Source organism: Pan troglodytes, chromosome 12 (assembly GCF_028858775.2).
Source record: "Pan troglodytes isolate AG18354 chromosome 12, NHGRI_mPanTro3-v2.0_pri, whole genome shotgun sequence".
NCBI lineage: Eukaryota > Metazoa > Chordata > Mammalia > Primates > Hominidae > Pan > Pan troglodytes.
Genome location: NC_072410.2, coordinates 20,850,986 through 20,874,564, shown reverse-complemented (window position 1 = coordinate 20,874,564; position 23,579 = coordinate 20,850,986). Strand labels below are relative to the sequence as shown.

The 23,579-nt window shown below is 38.5% G+C and overlaps 1 protein-coding gene across 1 annotated transcript in view; it reads left to right on the top strand.

The window, feature by feature from the left end:
- The first annotated feature begins 2,028 nt into the window (after positions 1-2,028).
- The window catches only part of IL1R1 (interleukin 1 receptor type 1), a 109,135-nt gene continuing 87,584 nt past the window's right edge, over positions 2,029-23,579 (top strand). Inside the window, exon 1 of the mRNA XM_016949185.4 lies at positions 2,029-2,172. The gene's annotated coding sequence lies outside the window, so the exon portion shown is untranslated. The remainder of the gene's footprint in view (positions 2,173-23,579) is intronic.

The window sequence follows — 23,579 nt, the reverse complement described above, 5'->3', positions numbered from 1 at the left end:
TCAGGTCCTCTCAGTCCTACATATGGTTACTTAAGGGTTTGAAAGAGCTCAAGATTCTTTGCCTTTCTCCTTTTCCTCTCTTCTCTCATTGCTGCCCACAATTGGAGCTGCTTAGTGATATGGACCTGGTCACTGCACCTTGTGCTGTTGATTTCTGTCTGTGTGTCCTGCATGGGCCCTGCATGAGTCCGTGGGACACGTGCTTTGTAGGAATAGCCCAGGAACTTTCCAAAACCCTTCTGTAGCTTGCTGGGGTGATTTGAACCTTGAGACTTCCCTCAGGCCCATCTTCCCAGGTATCCCTCCCTCCCCTACCCGCCGCCAACCCCCTTGTTGCCCAACCACAGGCTCCTTCGTGGAGGTGGGCTTCAATCCAAGGTTTACAGTCTCTGGCTGGAGCCTGGAAATCAACACAATTTCCTCGTTTTCTCATGCCCCCTACTCCCTAACTTCCATTTCTGCCCCAACCCTAGTCATCTTCCCTCAGTGTTCATTGTGTTATGTGCTGGTTCAAACGCGTACTTCCCTTGAATAGGAACTCTCTGGTTTATGGCATAACCTTATGCTCCAGGCTCTTGATATATAAGGATATGTTCTAGAGTTCCAACAAATAAAAGCAAAAATAAAACCAAAATTCTTCTCTCTCAAGTGGCAGACTTAAAAGTCAAGGTTTTTAAGATTCACATTTTGAAAAATCAGCTTGGTGACTATGCTGGTTTCTTGACTCCATCCTGTGCTTGCCCTCCTGTCAGGGCGGTGCCCGGTGAATGCAGCCTGCTGCCTTAGTGTGGGGGCAGAAGGCATAGGGGAGGATGGAGGAGAGAGGCGGCTCTGGAGTGAGGTTTGAAGGCTTCCTGGAGATGTGTGACCGGAGATTGACTTTAAAGGGCAAACTTTGGCTAAGGGGGTGTGGGGGCAGAAGGCATAGGGGAGGATGGAGGAGAGAGGCAGCTCTGGAGTGAGGTTTGAAGGCTTCCTGGAGATGTGTGACCGGAGATTGACTTTAAAGGGCAAACTTTGGCTAAGGGGGTGCGGGGGCTGGAAACCCCTTCCACAGAAGAAACCTGGCAAGAATCAAAGCACAAAGTTGGCTGTGCCTGGTGTCAGCCCCTGATAAGCAGCCTGACTGCAGGGGAGGACTTGGCTACAAGGTAGATAAGATGTAAGGGTGGCTGAGGAGGTCCCTGGGCAGTTTATCTCATATCTCCCACTGGCTTCTGCGAGCCCAGGTGGGTGCCAAGGTTAGCCACCTCCCCCAAACCTGCTCTCCTATTCGCAGCACAACCCTCCTGGACAAAGCGTTTTTCCTCAGCCTTCACCACCCATGGAGGAGGTGTGATTACCTCTATTCACAGAAAGGAGACGGGGACCCAACCAAGGCAAGTCATTTCCTTCAGACCACAGAGCAAAGAATCATTCTGTCATTCCAGAAATATTTGTCAGGTGCCCCTGGTGTGTCAGGTAGGTGCACCTTGAACATTTGTTTCATTTGTACTTAATAACATTTTCAAGAGGACATTACCTCCTTAAGTGAAAAATCTGTGAGGAGTTTTCTATCTTTCTAAGTCTCTGTGGCACACTTATCACATGCATAGCACTATTTCTCAAGTTACCCAGGCACACACAGATGTATGGATTTCAGGAAGCCATACATCTGTGTAGCTTTGAGGCCCAGCCTTGTTCAACACTTCACTCAGAAGAATTGCTGGCCTGACGACCAACAATAATTGTCAACAACTTAAAACTTCATTGACGGCTCCTAAAAAAAATCAGTGTGCACGTGTGTGTGTATGTGTGTGTGCATGTGTGTGTATATGAGTGTGTGTGTAACATTCATTACTGCAAACTGGAATGGAGTGGGGCTGGAAGGCAGCCCAGAAGCAAGGCTCAGAGCCTGGAGCTGCTGACCTCTTGGGGACACTGCAGCCTTGGCCTGGCCTACTTTTCTCTTCTTCCATATCTGGAAAATGAAAGTAGCCCGACATATCCGGGGACCCGGCCCAAGACTCCACCCATTGGCAGCTCTTCACTTGTATCTTTTCATATCAAAAATGGGAGGTGACACCCAGTTTAAGGAAAACTCCAAGGCATTTGTCTCGACTAATGTGAAAGATGATTACAGTGGCCAGAGGACTGCCAAGGCTCCTTCTCAAGCTGCTTGAGTCAATGAGGGTAAGGTTTTAAAGGGCCCTCCCTGGCTTCCTTGGGCCTGTAGTTTGTGACTGTGTCGTTTTCAGAGTGGGAAGCCCCAGAGTTGGCCCCATGGAATTCTTTCTGCTTCTAGGGTGTTTGAAGAGATAGAAAGCCAGGGTAAGGTTCACCGAACCTCCAAGCAAAAATAAATTTCCAGAAGGGGCCCCTTTACTCTGAGGACATTGAATAGCAACAAAAACTACCACTGAAGAGCCATTTTGTCCCAGGCCCTGTGCTGGAAACTTTGAACACCTGTGTTCACCCCTCCCTCATGACACTCATGAAGATATACCATGGCTGTCTTTATTTTCTAGGTGGGAATCTCAGGCTTGAGGGTTGGGGTGGCTTGGGGAAGGTGTGTATCTAAGAGGTAGCTCTTATTTATTTTTATCACTTCTAGAGATTAAGACACATTCTTTTTCAAGATAGACTGGAACTGTCGAAAAGGATTAAAAGTTAAATAAGGATAAGTTTATGTAAATTGATCTTATGTAAAAAAAAACACTAAGATATTTGAAGACTAGGCATCATTATATGTTATATCATGATTTTTAAAATGATGCTACCAAGAGTACTTCAGAGGTCCAAAGCTGAAATATATCTGTATACTTATATATATAAAGTAAGGGATACTTATTTAAAACCTCAAAAAATCAGAAGTATGTAAAGGAAGAAATAAAAGCTCCCTCTTCCCTTCTGATTCTAATTTATGTCAAATTTATATCTCTATCTGTAGCTCAATTTGCCTTTTTAACTAAATAGGGTGATAGCACACATATCATTCCTTAACATTTTTCTCTCTTAACGACTTCTAATGGACATCTATTTGTGGCGCTGTATATAGAGCATACTTTCTTGAAAAATCCATTGCATGGCATTTTATTCTTGAATAAATCGCTTGCATGGCATTTTATTGTAAGATTGTGTCATAATGTATTTATTCAGTTCCCTGGTGATGGCTTTATCATGTGGCTTTTGGCTGAAAGTATCAGAAAGTGGGCCAAACTGGCTTACATAAATTTACCATCTCATGTAAATGAAGTTCAAAGAAAAAGTGGCTTCTGAGTGGGTTCCATACTACTAGCATAATATTTGGCATTTCCCTGTATGTCCCCTCCTCTGTGTGTTGGTTTTGTTTGAAGATTATTTCCCTTTATGGTGGCAAAATGGTTTTTGTAGTGGCACCAGGCTTTACAACCTCTTGTGAGGGAAGAGGGAGAAATGCCATGCCTTAATGTGCCAAGAAGGAGGTGTGAGATTCACCCTGGTTGAACCCCATGGTGCCGGTGTCCTCTCCTGGACCAGTGGCTGCCAAGGGCCATCTTCCGAGGAAGCACCTGGACTATACATCCTCCACAATGGGCCCTTAGAATTGGTCTATATTTTTCAAAATTGCAAATAATGTGTAAAATCATTGTACGTGGCCGAGTGCGGTGGCTTATGCCTGTAATCCCAGCACTTTGGGAGGCCGAAGTGGGGGGATCAGCTGAGGTCAGGAGTTCGAGACCACCCTGGCTGACACGGCAAAACCCCGTCTCTAGTAAAAATACAAAAAAATTAGCTGGGCATGGTGGCCTGTGCCTGTAATCCTAGCTACTAGGGAGGCTGAAGCAGGAGAACTGCTTGAACCCGGGAGGTGGAGGTTGCAGTGAGCCGAGATTGTGCCATTGCACTCCAGCCTGGGTGGCAGAGCAAGACTCTGTGTCACAAAAAAAAAGAAAAAAAAGAAAAAAAAAAAAGAAAAAAGTTCACACACTTTACATACAGCACTGTTTACTTGGGCAATTATCTGTTTAGGATAAACTAGAAATAATATTGCTAGGCCAAATAGAATATAGGTTTTAAAAGTCTGGCACTTTATCCTCCAAAACAGATTTTAATAGTTTACACTTGTAATGGATGTGCCTGGTTTCTTATACCTCACTTACTGGAATATTAGAAATCGTTTAGTCTCTACCAAAACATGGCATTTTTCTATTATCTTAATTCACATTTCTTTGGTTATTAGTAATCTTGAACATATTTTTCACGTTTATTGGCTGTGCTTTTTGCTTCTTTCTTTTTCCTTCTGTGGACTGTTTATTCATGTCTTTTGCAGTATTCTCTCTTGGATTTGTGAGAATTGTTTATTTATTATAAACATTAAACCTTGATTGGTAATATATGTTGCAAATATTTTTCCCTAAGTTTTCATTGATTTGCCAAACTTAGTTTTTTTTTCCAAGTTGTCTTTTCTATGCAGAAGTTTTCGCTTTTATGTAGGTGAAACTATGAGAAATTTTCCTTTACCATCTCCGAGTTTAACGTCATGCTAAGTCCTTCCTGTCTTGGGAAGATGTGTTCACAGCCCACTGACTGAAGGCCCTTCCCGGCCAGTTCTGAGCTTGAGCTGAGTCAAATGTAAACAGCTCCTGGGGCTGTGGGTATAGAAACTCCCTTTCTCTTTGGGTCTGGAATACCACGATGCCTTTTCCCTGTCCTCATTTTTCTTAATGTTTTCATTTAATCCAGGCATTATGTGCTGGGGGATCAACTATTTGCAAAACTTAGTAAAAGGCGGATTCCCAAGGCTCCACTTCGGATGCAGTAGGTCTGGGGCCAAAGCATGTGAGAAAAAAAGTGTCAGCATTTATTCATTCCACAGCTATTTCATGAAGGTTCAGGGCATCATTCTGGGGACCATGGATACAATACGGTGAACATCATAGACAAGGTTCTTATTCTCATGTAGCCTAAATTCTACTGGGGGAGATGGATAATAGGCAAACAAATAAACAAACTCATCTGGGCACCAAAAAGTCCGGTAGGCAAAGTGCTGACTGTGAAGAAAAGCTGGGGTGGAAAGAGAGGCCATGGCCCCTGCAAAATGGAATAGGAACAAAGATTTAATCTTTTGCCTCTGAAAAATCTCAGTGATGAGTTCCTTCCCTCCCTTTCCTCAACCTCCAGTGTAGAGGCGACTGATGATGATTGACAGGGAAGCACTGGTGGCTTCTCAGAAGTCCATGTGCCTCTTCCACTGCCTTAGTCACCCCTTACTCTGCATTTTCACAGAACCTCAGTGAAATTGCTTAAACCTCTGAGTACCCGAGAGATACCCTCAGGGCTCTTTCTTGGATGCCAAATAGATAAAATATTAACTCTTAAACCTATGTCTGAATTCCTCTTGCCTTTCCAAGGTAGGAGACCATACCATACTCATTTGACAGCCACCATTTATGGTCAACAAATCTCTAAGCTCAAAGAAGAGAAGAGGCAAAAAGCAACCCTACCTTATGCAGTTAAAAAAAATCTCCCTTTATAGAGTTTCATTGACCCTTTCTTAAAACCCCCTAAAATGGACTTCAACAATGCCCCTCTTTTATGATGAGAGGATGGAGGAGCAAACAGGTCGAGGGACTAATTCCAATCGAACGTCTCAGTAGCTCAGTCCCAAGGAGCTCTGCCCCAGTAGTGCCACTTCAAGTCCCATGTTCTTTTCATCTTGTGAGTGATGAGCAGCACGTGGTCTCTAGGTTTGCAATATAATTTAGGATTTACTCCTTGGATTTAGTTTTGGTACCTCTCAAAGAAGTTCAAATATTAAGAATTTTGCTAGCTGTTTTAGTAATCTATTGCTGTGTAACTACCTCTTCCCCTACCCCCAGTCCAGAAAACAACAACCATCTTCTCTTTTCTCGTGGTTCTGTGGGCAGTTCTGCTCCACATGACGTGGTCTGGGGCTGCAGTCCTGTGGATGCTTCTTTGGGCTGGTGAGGTTCCATATGGTGCTTTCACATGTCTGGTGCTTTGGTGAGACAGTGGGGAGGCTGGGCTCAGATGGCAAGCTGTGATGACTGGGCCTATCTGCCCATGTCATCTCTGGGCCTCTCCATATGGTCTTTCTGCATTCTCTCCAGCCGGGTGGCCTATTCCTTACATGGTAGTTTGGGGCTCCTAAAAGTGCAGACATGGAAGCTGTTCAACCTTTGTGAGATGCTGCCCCAGAGCTAGCCTAACATCCCTTCCTCTGCCCTCTATGGGTAAAGCAGAAGCACCAAATTCAAGCTGGGAGGAAAACAAACTTCCTCTTTCAAAGGCGAAAGTGACAAAGAATTTGCAGGCCCTTTAAATCCACCACATTATCCAATCAGGAGCACCCATTTTCTCATTGACCTTCTGCTAAGTGAAGAGGTAGAAGGAATTTTCACAATGGCTTTTAGAAAAGCAAAACAATACAGGAAGGGATTTTGCTGTCATTTAAAACATGGTCTGCTCCAGATGGAGGATTTGGTGATTTTTATTTTCTTCTTTACTAAACATTTCTGCATTTCATGAAGTTTTTCAGTGCATCATTTTTATTATCAGAAAAACAATGACATTTTATTAAATATATATATATTTAACTCATTAATTATCTAACTCATTGAATACATATTTTCATTATATATGTATATATATGTGTGTTTATATATAAATGTGTGTTATGTGTATTCTTTATACATTTTTCTCTTGTTTTTTGAGTTGGACCTTGGCAAAGTCAGTGGTGACACATGGATTACCTTGTGTTAACTTTAATCAGTTATGTGACATCCATGGGATTGGCAAGTAAAACAAGTTATTGGTGGTGGGAGTTTGAATAGATGGCTTCTAAACACCCTCCCAGACACTGTACCTTCAACTCTCTGATCTCATCCAATCCAGACCAACACTTCTTTACTAAGTTTCTCTGTTAATCAGTTTGCACAGGAAAATGTTTCCATTCAACACATATGTATGACGAGCGTGTTGTGACACTGGCTCTGTGTAGACATAGTGGGCACTGAGGAAATCTGGGGATCCTACCATTAGGAGCTTGTGAGCTGGCGGGGAGCTATGGTGATGCACAAAATTATAACACATGCTAAAAGAACACAGTTAAAAGAGAAATAAAATTTAAATGTTAAAGAGGTGATTACCAGTTATTTGAAAAAAAAATTCACCTCTTTCCAAGGAGATTAGATTTCTACTTTTAGAGTTCTCATACAAATACACATATTTTGAATTCTTGATCTCAGAACCCCATTGCATATATTGCATGCAACTGGTTTGCAAGTTTTTGGTGCACACCCACCCCACACATACCCGATTGCCTACTGCAGTTCCTAGAAATGTCGAGGAAGCATAGATGACAGAAGTTAATTTCTTCCCAGGGAATGTAAAGCATATCTTGGCAGATAAGAACGAAAATACAGGTTAAAGACAGAAGATTTCACTGGGAGTGGCTATGAGGAGCCATTTAAATTTCTAGCAGCAAATGGGTGGCACAATTGGCTTTAAGATGATCAATCTATTGGCAATGTATCATAGAGCTTCCCAACTGATCTGTGCCAGGGAGGGATCAACAGTGCACACCTGAAACTTATTACAGACTAATTTCAAGTGATATTGTACTGCTTCAGGTATGACATAAGAACTTTATAACGCTTTCATTTCTCCCTTCTTGGTCTTTGTGTTATTATTGCTGCACATTTTTCTTCTACATATGTTATGAGACCCACAATACATTTTTAATTTTGCTTCAGTTATGTTTTGAAATGTTTTAATTAATAAAAATATCTTACGTATGTACCCATGTAGTTACCATTTCTATTGCTTCGTATTTCTTTTTTTTTTTTTTTTTTGAGATGGAGTCTCACTCTGTCGCCTAGGCTGGAATGCAGTGGTGTGATCTCGGCTCACTGCAAGCTCCGCCTCCCAGGTTCACACCATTCTCCTGCCTCAGCCTCCCAGGTAGCTGGGACTACAGGCGCCTGCCACCATGCCTGGTTAATATTTTGTATTTTTAGTAGAGACGGGGTTTCACCGTGTTAGCCAGGATGGTCTCAATCTCCTGACCTCGTGATCCACCCACCTCATGTTTCCATTTGGTATAATTTTCTTTTTATCTGGAGCCTTCCTTGAACATTTCTTATAGTGCAGGTCTGCTGGTAACAAATTATTTCAGTTTATAGATGTCTGAAAATGACTTCATTTTATCTTCATTTCTGAAAGACATTTTTGCTGCATAAATTTTTATAGGTCTAGAATTATTTCTTTTAGCTCTTTAAAGATATTGATCTAGGGACTTTTGGCTTGCATTGTTTCTAATGAGAAATCTGCTGTCATTCTTTTTTCTTTTTTTTGCTCTTCTTTGGCAGCTTTTAATATTTTCTCTTTAGCAGGTATTGTAAGCATTTGATGATGATGTACCTTAGTATAGTTGTCTTCATATTTTTTGTATTAGGGCTTGTTGCCCTTCTTGGATCTGTGGATTTACAGTTACTGTATTTGGGGGGTTTGTAGCCATTATTTATTCAAAATTTTTTTTCTATTAATTCCTCTCTCATAATCCCCCCTTGAGGGACTTCCATTACACATATATTTGGATGTTTTACATTGTTCTACAATTCATTAATGCTCTGCTCATTTTTTCAATCTTCTTTTCTCACTGCTTAATTTTGGGTAGTTTCTATTGCCATGTCTTGAACTTTACTAATTTTTCTTTTTCTTTCTTTCTTTTTATTTTATTTTTTTTGAGAGAGAGTCTTGCTCTGTTGCCCAGGCTGGAGTATAGTGGTGCAATTTCAGCTCACTGCAACCTCCACCTCCTGGATTCAAGCAATTCTCACATCTCAGCCTCCTGAGTAGCTGGGATTACAGGCGCCTGCCACCATGCTGGTCTAATTTTTGTATTTTTAGAGATGATGGGGTTTTGCCATTTTGGCCAGGCTGGTCTTGAACTCCTGACCTCAGGTGATCCACCCACCTTGGCCTCCCAAAGTGCTGAGATTATAGGTGTGAGCCGTGGCGCCTGGCCGAAGTTTACTAATCTTTTCTTTTGTGATGTGAATTTGCCATAATACAATCTAATGTGTTTTCTCAAATCTAAGATACAGATGATTTTATCTCAATTAGTTATTTTACCTTAAAAAAATCTCTTTTGTGTCTCTGTTCAACATGCTTGATCTTTCCTCTAGCATCTTGGCCGTATAGAATAGTCATAATAAATGTTTTCATGTCCTTGCTTGTTAATTCTTGCTCTGTGTTAGTTCTGCATCAGTTTTGATTGATTCATTTTTCTCCTCCTGTTGGTTATATTTTCCTGCTTCTTTGCATGCATGGTAATTTTTTATTGGATCGTAGGCATTGTGAGTTTGACATTCAGGTTAGACCTAACATATACAGAACACTCCACACAAGAACAGTGAAATACACATTTTTATCCACTGCACGTGGACTATTCTCCAGGGTTGACCATATGTGAAGACATAAAACAATGCTTAGTACACTAAAAAAAGAGAGAAATCATACAAAGTATATTCTCTGATCACAACGAAATGAAATTAGAAATCAATAAAAGAAGAAAATTTAGGAAAGTCACAAATATGTGAAAATTAAACAATATACTCTTAAATATCAAATGGGTCAAAGAAGAAATTAAAAGAGAAATTAAAAATACTGTAAGATTAAAGAAAATGAAAGCACAATACACCAAGCTTATGGGATGCAGCTAAAGCTATACATAGAGAAAAAACTAAAGAAAGAAATGAGTATATTACAAAAAAAGATCTTAAATGACTTATCATTCCACTCTAATAAACTAAAAAAGAAGAGAATACTAAATGCCAAATATCAGAAGGAAGTTCATAATTAAGATCAGAGTAGAAATAGATAAAATGGGGAATAAAAAAAATAGAGAAAATCAACAAACCAAATGTAGGTTATCTTCTCTGAAAAGATAAACAAAACTGGCAAAGCATTCACTAGACTGATCAAAAATTGAAAGATGACTCAAATAACTAAAATCAGGAATTAAAGAGGGGACCTTACAGAAATAAGAAGGATTATAAGGGAATACTATGAAAAAATTATATGCCAACTAATTAAAAAGCCTAGTTGAAAGGCACAAATTCCTAGAAAGACACAACTGAAACTGGATCAAGAAGAAACAGATAATCTGAATGGGACTATAATAAACAAAGACACTGAATTAGCAGTCAAAAAACTTCACACACACACACACACACACACACACACACACGAAAAAAAAAAAAAAAGGAAAAAAAAAAAGGAAAAAAGCCCATGCCCAGATGGTTTCACTGGTGAATTCCACCAAACATTTAAAAGAGATGAGCAGCAATCCTTCAAAAAACTATTTCAAAAAGTTGAAAAGGAAGGGACACTTGCCAATTCATTCTAGAAAGTCAGTATTACCCTGGTACCAACACCAGATGAAAACATCATATGAAAAGTAAAATAAAGACCAATATCCCTGATGAATACAGACATACAAATCCTCAGCAAAACACTGGACATGAAATAGAGCAGCTATAAAAGAATTATACACCATGACCAAGTGGGATTTATCCTAAGAATGCAACATTATTTCAACATCCAAAAATCAATCAATGTAATGCAACATATTAATAGAATAAAGGATGGAATTGCATCATCATCTCAATAGATGCAGACAAAATGTCTGATAAAATCTGACACCCTTTCAAGATTAAAAACAACAACAACAACAACAACAACAAACCAACAAAAATCAACAGAGTAGGAATAGAAGAGGACTTTCTTAACCTGATAATGGGCATCCAAAAAAACCCCACAGCTAACATTATACTTAATGATCAAAGACCAGTAGCTTTCCCTCTGTGATCAGGAAGAAGAGAAGGATGTTTAATCCTACCACTTCTATTCAACATTGTACTAAGAATGCTAGCTAGGGAAATTTGGCAAGAAGAAATAAAATTCATATTGGAAAAAACCAGCTCTATTCTCAAATGACCTGGTCTTGTATATAGAACATTCTAAGGAATCCACTAAAAACTATTAGACTACTAAACAAGCTCAGTAAGTTTGCAAGATACAAAATCAATATATGAAAATTAATTGTATTTTTATACATTAGCAATGAAAAATTTGAAAATGAAATTAAGAGAACAATTCTACTTACAATAGCTTCAAAAAGAATAAAATAGCATAAACTTAAGAAAAGAAGTATAAAACTTGTACACTAAAAGTATAAAATATTATTGAAAGTAATTTTAAAATCGCTCAATTAATTGAAAGGCATCCCATGTTCATGAATCAGAAGACTTAATTTTTTTAAAGATGGCAGTACTCCCCAAATGTATCCCAGATTTATCACAATCCTTATGAATATCCAAATTGCCTTTATTGCAGAAATTGAGAAGCTGCTCATAAAATACACAAGGAAATGCAAAGGATGGAGAATATCCAAAACAATCTTGAAAAATAACAAAGTCAATGACTTACCCTCCCATTTTAAAACTTACTACAAAGCAATGGTATCCAAGACAGTAGGATGTTCTCAGAATATAAATATAAAAATCAATAAAAATAGAATTAATTCAGAAATATGCCCTTACGTTTGTGGTCAATTGGTTTCAAGAAAGATGCCAGCAATTCAGTGGGGGAAAGAATAATCTTCTTAATAAAAGGTGCTGGGACATCTGGATATCCACATGTGAAGAAAAAATTTGCATCTCTATCTCGTACTGTACACAAAAATTTACTCAAAAAGCAATCATAGAACTAAACATATGATCTAGAACTGCAAAACTCTTAGAAGGAAACATAAATATAAATCTTTGTGACCTTGAATTGGGCAATGCTTCCTTAAGTATACAGCGCCAGAGCACAAGCAACAACAAAATAGATAATTGCACTTCACCAAAATTAAATCCTTTCATGTTTTAAAGTACTCTCTTAAGAAAGTGAAAATATAGCTCATGGAGTGGGATAAAATATTTGCAAATTATCTGATAATGAACTTGTGTCCATAATATGCACAAATCTCTGATAAATTAACAATAAAAAGACAACCCAATTAAAAAGTGGGCAAAAGATTTGAATGGACATTTCGCTGAAGAAGATAGATAAAGGGTTGCTAAGCACATTAAAAGATGCTCGACATTACTGGTCATTAGCAAACGCAAAGCAAAACATACTAAGATGCCATCCACTAGAATGACGGGATGAAAGAGGCCAGAAATAATAAATGTTAGTGAGGACATAGAGAAATTGGTACACTCATTTATTACTGGAAGGAATGTAAGATGGTACAGCTACTTTTAAAATAGTTTGTGGTTCTTTGAAATGTTCAACATAGAGTTGCCATATGACTCAGCAATTCCACTCCTAGGTATCTATGTGACATAATTAACAACACAAAAATTTGTACACCAATTTTCATAGCAACATTATTCAAAATAGCCAAAACATAGAAACAACCCAAATGTCCATTAATGGATGAATGGATTAACAATATGCAGTATATCCAAACAATGGAATATTATTCAGCCATGGAAAGGAGTGAAGTACTACCTATACATAGTACAACATAGACGAACCTTGAAATCATTATGCTAAGTGAGAGGAGCTAGTTACAGAAGCCCACACATTGTATAATTCCATTTATATGGAATGCTTAGAATAAGCAAATTTATAGAATCAGAAAGTAGTATATAGATTGCCAGGGGCTAGAAGAAAGGGGAACGAAGAGTGATTGCTAATGGGTATGAAGTTTCTTTTGGGGGTGATGAAAATGCTCTGAAATTGGATAGTGGTGATGGGTGCGCAACTCTATGAATATACTGAAACCCTTTGAATTGTACACTTTTAAAAGGGTAATTTTATGCTGTGTGAATGGCATCTCAATAAAATTCTCATTAAAATAAGAATATATGAGAGTATCTATTTCTAACTGTAGAGATTTTTGCAAATCCTGCAGAAATATGCTGAATTAGTTACAACCAGCTAAGGGAGCCTGGGATGGAAGAGTTTGAACCACACCCAATGGCCTGCATCTGGTGCTCTCCCAAGATCCATGGAAATAATCTTCCAACCTGCAATGTACCAGGGCATCTACCAGCCTGGCTCCACGGTGGTTTCAGGCATTGCTCTACAAATGATCAAGTTTTCATTCTAGAGTACGAATGAGGATTGAGTTAGACTAACTGTACAAGGGACAGGAAATAACAGCTCCTTCCCTGTCCTGGGGTCAGTGGTTTGAAAAGCACCCCATCTATCAGTGAATATCCAGCTTCCTGACAAAGAAAAGGGCTAGGGGATTTGCCCCAACCCTGTTTAGAAGCCGAAGGCGAATTATGCCTGAATGGCGACTTGATTCTCATCTGAATATCAGAGAAACACATGTGTTGCAGGCTACACTGGAAGTCCTAATGGCTTCAGTTTGATAGTGGATTTGGGCTTAATGGTTGAGCAACTCCAGTGGCTTCCTCTCTTGATTACGTTGGTGGCTGTGAGATGAACTACCCAGTCATCAGTCATCATTATCAATGGCCCATTTGCCTGGGATGCTTTGGAAGAATGAAAGAGAGTAAAGGCAGTTCTACTTTTAAAGAAGTTAAAACATGGGTTACAGAGCATTTTCGTTTATTGTTTATCAAATGTTAGCCTGCCTCAGAATACCTGGAGGGCACAGATTCCTAGGTCCCACCTCTGGAGCTGCTAAGTCAGTTGATGTGGGCAAATAACCTAACACCTTGGCATTCACTTCCAGGTGTTCTTCATTTCCTCATCCTCCCTTTCAAATGTTCTCCTGTTTCTTCTTGGCTTTATAACTATCTTTGTCTCTGTTTCCCTTCTTATACATTGCCTTAACTAATCCTTTAATTTAGATTAAATTAAAGGATAAATATAAATTAAAGGATAAATCTAATCCTTTAATTTAAATATTATTTCTGGAGATATATTTGCCATGTGATCCATTTTGTTAGAAAAACACAAGAGAAAAAAATTGCTGATAATCTTCTCAAAAAGGATTATCTTGTTTGTTCTAAAGCCAAGGATGTATAGTGCATCTTGGAATGTTTTGGATTGAGGTGGGACATTTGCTTTCTTTTTGTTTTCAAACATCATTAATTTACTTGGTATAAGAACTGCAGAATCAGCATAAAGTAAAAGTAGTTTCTTAGGAATAGTGTCATGATAATTCCATGCACTTAACATGAGGTAGGTGATAACGGAAGTAGTGGTTTTCTTGATTTTTCTTATTCAAACTGCTTCATCAAACAAAACAAAACAAAACAAACGCCCTGGAGACAGAGAGTCTTATTGTGCCGTAGTATTTCTCTTTCTTTCTCTTTTTTAAATATTTCAAGCGAGCATGCCATCAGCAGGGCTGTCTTCACTGAGCTATTTGTTGCTGGGAGATGTTGTTGACTGTTGCTCGGTCAGTGCAAATGAGAGCTGATAGCCTCGCTGTAACCTTGCTGGCTGGGTACTCTCGGAGATTGTTAGAGTTTTAAAATTTTTCTAATCACTAAGCATGTTAGGAAACCAGAGCTTTGTGTATGAAGAACAACTTCCTCTCAGGGACTGTACTCAAGGCTGAGGTTTGGACCTCAGCCAGTTTTATGAACGAACAGGAACAATGTCAAAAACATCAGGATTCCTGGTCATGAGGACCAGAGGGGGCCACTCCAATGGGATGGTAAGCTTCTGTAGGGCTGGCACGTGACTTTGCACCCCTGATGCTCCGCATGAAGGGATTTTCTGCACCCAGCAAGTGCTGACTGATTTCCTGAGGACACTTAGTCCTACTCTAAACTCTAAGAAGGTCTAGGGCCATATCAGGAAAGTGAGATTCATGCACTGACTCATTTCCACACTTCAGAGGACACTTTCTTTGAGTGGGTGTTTGGAAAAAAATGCAAGGTAGATGTAATTCTCCACATATCAGCTGATGACTCGTACTGACAGTGTCTAGAATAGAACTTTTTTTTTCCTTTTGGGTAGGTACCTTCTCCCCAGATGGATGGTGTGTTCCCCAGAGTGCCGAGGTATTTCTGGGTGAAGTAATATTGTTCCCTTGTGTGTAATCCTACTAGTTCTCTTTCATAAAGTAGCTGGAATGTCTGAGTGGTCAAGGGTAATCCCTGAGCTGGCCTTGACACAAACAGATACGGGCTCTTCCATCCTTGGGTCTCTCTGTTCTGACACCTGATGACACACTTAGGAGTTTTCCTCTAGTACCTAAAACTATAGTTAGTAAGTACTTAGAAACAATTACAAGCTGTGCTAATGCTTTTTAAAAGTGGAAATATCGGCCAGGTGTGGTGGCTTACACCTGTAATCCCAGCACTTTGGGACGCCGAGGCAGGTGGATCACGAGGTCAGGAGTTCAAGACCAGCCTGACCAATATGGTGAAACCCCATCTCCACTAAAAATACAAAAATTAGCCAGGCATGGTGGTGGGCGCCTGTAATCCCAGCTACTCAGGAGGCTGAGGCAGGAGAATTGCTTGAACCTGGGAGGCAGAGGTTGCAGTGAGCCGAGATCACGCCACTGCACTCCAGCTTAAGCGACTGAGGGAGACTCCGCCTCAAAAAAAAAGTGGAAATAGCAATATGTGCTTTAGCTAAATATTAATTTTGTTTTTGCCCTGCCTTTTAGCTCTGTGGTCTTGACCAAGGCCTCATAACGACTCTGAATCTCTTGCGACTCTGAATCTCCTGCGACTCTGAATCTCTCGCAATCTCAATTTTCTTGTTTGCAAAACTAAGATGTAGCAGTTATAATGTGAGGCGCAAATGAGAAAGGCCACACAAAAACCCTAACCAAAAAATCCAGTAAAATGAAGCTCAGTTAAACTAAAGACAGCCCGTTGACATCTTTTGTGCGTTTCCTCCTTGGTTCCCAGGAATGCTGGAAAAAGAGGCATTTGTTCTAAACATGGAAATGCAGCAAAATAATGATTCTTTTATGGCCTGGTGGTCTGGTTTGACACAATCAATAACTAAAATAAATACACACAGCATACAGCCCTGTAATAATAGAGGTTGCTCGGAATCAACTCACAGTAGTAAAAATCCTGGTTGAGAAATTATCCCCAAAGATGATATGATTTTATCGCCCCGTACAAAGTTAACCAGTCTTATACATAATATGGATCTTTTCAAACTTTTAAATGAAGTATAATGCATACACAGAACAGTGAACTCATCATGGACAACTAAATTAATTTTCACAAAATCATATTTTGCGAATATGCTATGATTTATTAATACATTGTACTGCTGATGAACATTTGGATAGTTTCTGGTTTTTGGCTAATAAATATAGGGCTGCTATGAGTATTTTTGTATACATACTTTGGTTGACATTTCTACTATTTTCTGTTGGTCTTGTACCTGCGAGTGAAATTACTGAGTCATAAGATATGTATTTGTTCCTCAGCAGTAGTTACTGCCACACAGCATGGTTCTACTAATATGTACTTCCAGTGGGAATGTTCGACAGTTCCAGCTGATGGAAATCTTTACCAATGTTTAATATCTTCTCTTATTCATTTTCACCATTCTGGTAAGAGTGTCCTGAAATTTCATTCTGGCTTTAATTGAATTTCCCCAATGGCTAATGAAGTTGAACACTTTTTCAAATTATTTTTTGGCCTTTTAAATATTTTCTTTTGTTAAGGATCGGTTCAACCTTTTGTTTATATTTCTATTGGGTTACCTAGATTTTTCTTACTGATTTGCAGTGGTTTTTAATGCATTCTGGGTAAGAACACTTTGTCAGCAGTATCTCTTCCAAATACCTGCTTCAACTCTGTGGACTGCATTTCATTTCCTTAATGGTGTCTTTGGATGAACACACCTTGATTTATCAATAGTCTTTCTTTGATTATTAGAATATTTTGTGTCTGTTTTACAACTATTTGCCTACTCCAAAGTCATAAAAATTTTCTCCTGTGCGTTTCTTTAAAGGCTTTATTGTTTTACTTTTCACATTCAGATCTGCAGACCAACAATTAAGATTTGGATATGGTATTAAGCAGCGGCTCAAGGTTCAATTTTCATTTCTCCATTTGACAATCCAAATGATTCAGTGCCATTTAGAGAAATGAATACTCTTTTCTCTCTTCAGTTCAGTGGCGTGTTGGGCATAAATCAGGTAACTATGTAGGTGTGTATGAGTCTTTTTCTGGACTATTCATTCTATCGCATTGGCCAGTTTGTATAAATTTTCACTGAAATGCTGTCCTAATTACTATAGCCCTAATATAAAATGCTATCTGGTAGGGTAAGTCTTTACTCTTCCTCAAGATTGCCATAGCTGTTATTTGCATTTAATATTTTCATATGAATTTTAAAATCACCTGTCAATTCCCACAAAATACCAACAGCGATTTTGATTGGGATTGCAATTAATTTATAAATCAATTTGGGAAGAACTGACAACTTTACAACATCAAATCTTTCAATTATTGAACATGCTACATTGTATATCTCCATTTATAAGATATTCTTTAACTTCTCTTGGTAATTTTTAAAATTTTTCAGTGTAGGGAACTTACATGTTTTTCATATTTTCAGAGGAATCACTGTCTGTATCAGCAATAGCTTTATTTTTAGGTGGTTACTATTTTTAGTGAGCTTGTACATGACGTAATTTTTGAAACGTTTCATTTATGACTTGTTCGTTGATAGAAATAAAAGTGATTTTAATATTGACCTTTTATCCACTAGCACTGCTAAACTTGTTTACTGAATTTAATAATCTGTACATGCTTGTGAATATTCCAGAAAAACAATCATGCCATCTGCAAATAATGGCATTAATTTTTGAAGGGTGGTTTCACGGGGTAAGATTTCTTAATTGACAGTTTAGTTTTCTTTAGGTGCTTAAAGTATGTCGTTCCAATGCCTTTTGGCCTCCGTACTTTCTCATGAGAATTCAGTTGCTCATCACTTCATTGTATTTCCTGTATGTGATGGATCGTTTTTCTCTAGCTGCTCTCAGGATATTTTCTTTATCATTGGCTTTTAACAATTTGCTTATGATGTGCTTTCTTTGTGATTATTCTTTGTTGGGTTGTATTGAGCTTGTTGAATATGTAAATTAATATTTTTCACTATTTGAAAAGTTGTCAGTCATTATTACTTTTAATATTTTCTACGCCTTTCTCCCCCTCTTTTTTTTGGGGATTTTAATTACATATATTTTGGCAGAGCCAGGGGCTCTGTTTATTTTTCAACAGACTTTTTTTCTTTGTGATCTTTCAACTGTGTAAAAAACTCACTAGTTCTTTATCTGTCACTAATCTGCTCTGGGAATCACCTCGTAAATTAAAAAATTCTAGTTACTGTTCTTTCCAGCTGTTTTTAAACGTTATCTAGCCTCCCTTTCTCTCTCAAAGATTTTATATTTGTTCACTCATCAATATCTTATTTAAAAATTATTTGAACATGTTTCTCTTTATTTTTTTGAGCATATTGATACACAACATGTGGACCTACTCAGAGTCACCTACATTTTTGAAGCCCATATTTTTTAAGATGTAGAATTCCAGTTTTGCAATTATTTTCCACTCACACATTAAATATATTATAGGTGTATCTCAGAGATATTGTGGATTTGCTTCCAAACCACTGCAGAAAAGTGAATATTGCAATAAAGCAAGTCACAATTTCTTTTTTTTTTGGTTACCCATTGCATGTAAAAGTTATGTTTACACTATACTGTAGTCTATTAAATGTATGGTAGCTTTATGTCTAAAAAACAATGTACATATCTTAGTTAAAAATACTTTTTCACTTAAAAATGCTAACAATGATCTAAGGCTTCAGTAAGTTGTAATCTTTTTGCTAGTGGGAGGTCTACCCTTGATGTTGATGGCTGCTGACTGACCAGAGTGGTGGTTGCTGAAGGTTGGGGTAGCTGTGGCAATTTCTTAAAATAAGACAACAATTAACCATGCCACAGCGATCAACTCTCCTCTTCTTGAAAGATTTCTCTGTAGCATGTGATGCTGTTTGACAGCATTTTACCCAAAGTAGAACTTCTTTCAAGATTGGAGTTAATCCTCTCAAACCCTGACACTGCTTTCTCAATTCAGTTTTGGTAATATTCATAATCCTTTTGATATGGTTTGGCTCTGTGTCCCCACCCAAATCTAATGTCAAATTGTAATTCTCGTGCATCAGGGGAGGGACCTGATGGGAGGTGATTGGATCATGGGAGCTGTTCTCATGATAGTGAGTGTGAGTTCTCATGAGGTTTGATGGTTTAAAGATGTGGCATGTTCCCCCTTGCTCTCTCTCTGTCTCTCCTGTCACCATGTAAGACGTGCCTTGCTTCCTCTTCACCTTCTGCCATGATTGCAAGCTTCCTGAGGCTGCTTCAGCCATGTGGAACTGTGGGTCAATTAAACCTCTTTCCTTCGTAAATTACTCAGTTCTTTATAGCAGTGTGAAAATGGACTAATATACCCATGTTGTCATTTCAACAAATGTTCACAGCATCTTCACCAAGAGTGGATTCCATGTCAAGAAATCACTTTCTTTGCTCAACCATAAGAAACAACTCCTCATTCATCCAAATTTGGTCATGAGACTGCAGCAATTGATTCCACCTTCAGGCTCCACTTTTAATTCTAGTTCTCTTGCTATTTTCACCACATCTGCAGTTACTTCCTCTACTGAAGTCTTGAACCCCTTAAAGTCATCCAAGAGGGTTGGAGTCAACTTCTAAACTCCTGTTAATGTTGATATGTTGACCTCCTCTCATTAACCATGAATGTTCTTAATGACATCTAGAATGGTGAATCCTTTCCAGAAAGTTTTCCATTTACTTTGCCAGTTCCATCAGAAAAATCACTATCTATGGCAGCTATAGCCTTACAAAATGTATTTCTTAAATAATAAGAATTGAAAGTCAAAATTACCTCTTGATCCAATGGAAATTGTGTTAGCAGGCATGAAAAAACATTAATCTCTTTTTACATCTTCATCAGAGCCCTTGGATGACCAGTTCCATTGCCAATGAACAGTGATATTTTTACAGGAATCTTTTTTTTTTTTTTTTCCCCCTGAGCACTAGCTCTCAACAGTGGGCTTAAAATATTCAGTAAACCATGCTGTAAACAGATGTGCTATCATTCAGGCTTTGTTGTTAAGTTTATAGCGCATAGATAGAGTAGATGTAGCCTAAGTTTTGAAATGAGAAATGGACGTTGGCGTCAACTTAAAGTCACCAGCTTTATTAGCTCCTAATAAGAAAGTCAGCTTGTCCCTTGAAGCTTCAAAACCAGACATTGACTTCTTTTCTCCACTATAAAAGTCCTAGATGGCATATTCTTCCAACAGAAGGCTGTTTTGTCTACATTGCAAATCTGTTGTTTAGTGTAGCCACCTTCCTCAATGATCTTACCTAGATATGTGTAACTTGCTGCAGCTTCTACATTAACACTAGCTGCTTCATTTTGCACTTTTGTGTTATGGAGATGGCGTCTTTCCTTCAACCTCATGAACCAACCTCTGCTAGCTTCCAACTTTTCTTCTGCAGCTTTCTCACCTCTCTCAGCCTTCCTAAAATTGAAGAGTTAGGGCCTTGCTCTGTGTTAGGCTTTGGATTAAGAGAATGTTGGGTCTGTTTTGATCTATTATTGACACTACTGAAACTTTCTCCATATCAACAATAAGGCTGTTTTGCTTTCTGATCATTTGTGTGTTCACTGGAGTAACGCTTTTAATGTCCTTCAAGTATTTTTACTTTGCACTCACAACTTTTCTAACCATCTGGTGCAACAGGCCTAGCTTTCATCCCATCTTGGCTTTCAACATGCCTAAGCTTCATCATTTCTTGTTTTTTATTAAAGTGAGAGAATTGTGACTCTTCTTTGAATGCTTAGAGGTCTTCATAGGGCTATTAATTGTTGCACCTCAGAGAATAGGAAGGAGACAGAGAGATGGGGGAGTAGCTGGTCTGTGGGACAGTCAGAACACATACAACATTTATTAACTTTTCTGTCTTATGAGTGTGGTTTGTGTCACCTCAAAACAATTATGACAGTAACATCAGATATTGCTGACTGCAGATCACCATAACATATAATAATAATAAAGTTTGAAATAGTGTGGGAATTACCAAAATGTGACACAGAGATATGAAGTTAGCACATGCTGTTGGAAAAATGGAGCTGATAGACCTGCCAGATGCAGGGTTGCCACAAACCTTCAATTTGTAAAACAAAACGAAAACCCACACAATATCTGTGAGGCACAATAAAGCAAAGTGAAATAAAATGAGGTCTGTTTGTACCTCGTTGTCTTCTAGTTTTCACTGTTTCTATCAAGGAGGCAGTTGTAAGTCTTCCTCTGAATGCCTTTGTTTCTCTGACTGCTTTTAAATTGTTGTTATTTTGTCTGTGGTATTCAAGAGTTTTGTTATGATGGGTCAAGGTGTAGTTATCTTTGGTTTATCTTTTTTTTTTTTTTTTTTTTGAGACAGAGTCTCACTCTGTTGCTCAGGCTGGAGTGCAGTGGTGCGATCTCGGCTCACTGCAAGCTCCACCTCCCGGGTTCACGCCATTCTCCTGCCTCAGCCTCCTGAGTAGCTGGGACTACAGGTGCCCGCCGCCACGCCTGGCTAATTTTTTTGTATTTTTAGTAGAGACAGGGTTTCACCATGTTAGCCAGGATGGTCTCGATCTCCTGACCTCATGATCCACCTGCCTCAGCCTCCCAAAGGGCTAGATTCCAGTCATGAGCCACTGCGCCCAGCCTATCCTTTTTTTTTCAATTTTTTTTTTTTTTGTAATTTGGCCTTCTAGTCCTTTGTCCCCTCCTCATCACCACCACCACCTACCATGGGGAGTTTTGGGTGCAGGAACCTAAATCCCCACAAAGGTTCTATGTTGGGGGTATGTAATAACAAACAAGTCAATCAGATCAAATATTATTTTCCCACCAACTTGGAATTTGCTAAGCCCCATGAAAATGTGGTTCACCAGTTTTGAAAAACATTTGGCCACTATCTCTTCAACTGTTGCTTCTGATTTGCTTTTTCTGTCTTCTTTTAAGATTAATTATACATATGTTAGACTTCTTGAGTATATCACGCATATCTCTTATGCTCTTATTATTTTTCTCTCTATGCATTGGTTTTGATATTTTCTGTTAAACTACCTCCACATTTGCAAAACCTGGGGTCTGCTGTGTTTAATCAGCTGTTAACCCATCAGCTGAATTTTCACTTCAGCTATTATATTTTTCAGTTCTAGATTGTCTATTAGATTCCTTTTTATAGATTTCAATCCATTGTTGGTATTTTTTATCCTTTTACCTATTCAGTTCATGTTTTTCCGCATCTTCTTGAGGGTATTAATCACAGTTATTTTACAGTCTTAGTTTGCTAACTATAATTTCTTGATTATATGTGAGCTGCTTCCATATTCTGCTTTTTTTCTCTTAATTATTAGCCATATTTTCTCGTCTCTGTGGTAAATTTTTAATTTTGCCAAACAATGTGTATGAGAGGACAACAGAGGCTTCGGCTAATGTTATTAATGATCAGGGAGTTTCTTCTTTTCTGTTCAGCAGATGGAATGAGGTATTGGTAAACTCAATCCAACCAGAATTTTCCATTTTAGTAAAACAATTAGACCTTGGTTTACTTGTGTTTCTCAATTGAGACTTTTATGGGCTTTTCATAGAGAGCCTTGTGAGTCTCTGTTGCCTTAGTTCCAAAAAAACTGTGGGAGAAACAGATATACCCTCCAGAGATTCACAGCCCAGCTCTCAAGTGATCAGTCTCATAGAGATGAAAAATCTGGCAAATGTTTTGATGGAAAACAGGTTATGTGCTTGAGGCAGGTTATGTGTTCTAGTAGTTTTTTTTTCTTTCTTTTTTTAAATCTATCAATCTTTAACAGCATCTTGGATAGCCTATGAGTGTATGTACTTGACAAACATTGCCTCTTTATGGTTCACAGTAGTTTCTAAAATACATTCACTTTATTGGCCATTATCCTTTGAAAGCTGATTTTATAATCTTGATAAAGTGGAAGTGGATTTTATAGTCTTGATAAAGTGGAAATTAACAAGGCAGCTTCATGGATAATGTATCCTTTTCTTCTTTCTGAAAATTATACATACTATTTTATATATTTATGGGGTACATGTGATATTTTGTTGCATTCATAGAATGTGTAATGATCAAGTCAGAGTATGTGGAGTATCTGCCATCTTGAGTATTTACCATTTTTATACGTTGGGAATATTTCAAGTTCTGTCTTGTAACTACTTCAAAATAGACAATACACTGTTGCTAACTATAGTCACCCTACCTTGCTATCCAATAGAACTTATGCTTTCTATCTAACTGTATGTTTGTACCCATTGACCAAGCTCTCTTTATCCCTGTCTTTTACCCACACAGCCTTCCCAGCCTCTAGTATCTATTATTCTTCTCTCTACCTTCATGGGATTAACTTTTTAAGCTCCTATACAGAATAAGAACATGCAAAATTTGTCTTTCTGTGTCTGCCTTGTTCCACTTAATGTAATGACTTCCAGTTCCATTCATGTTGCTGCAAATGACATAAAATCAT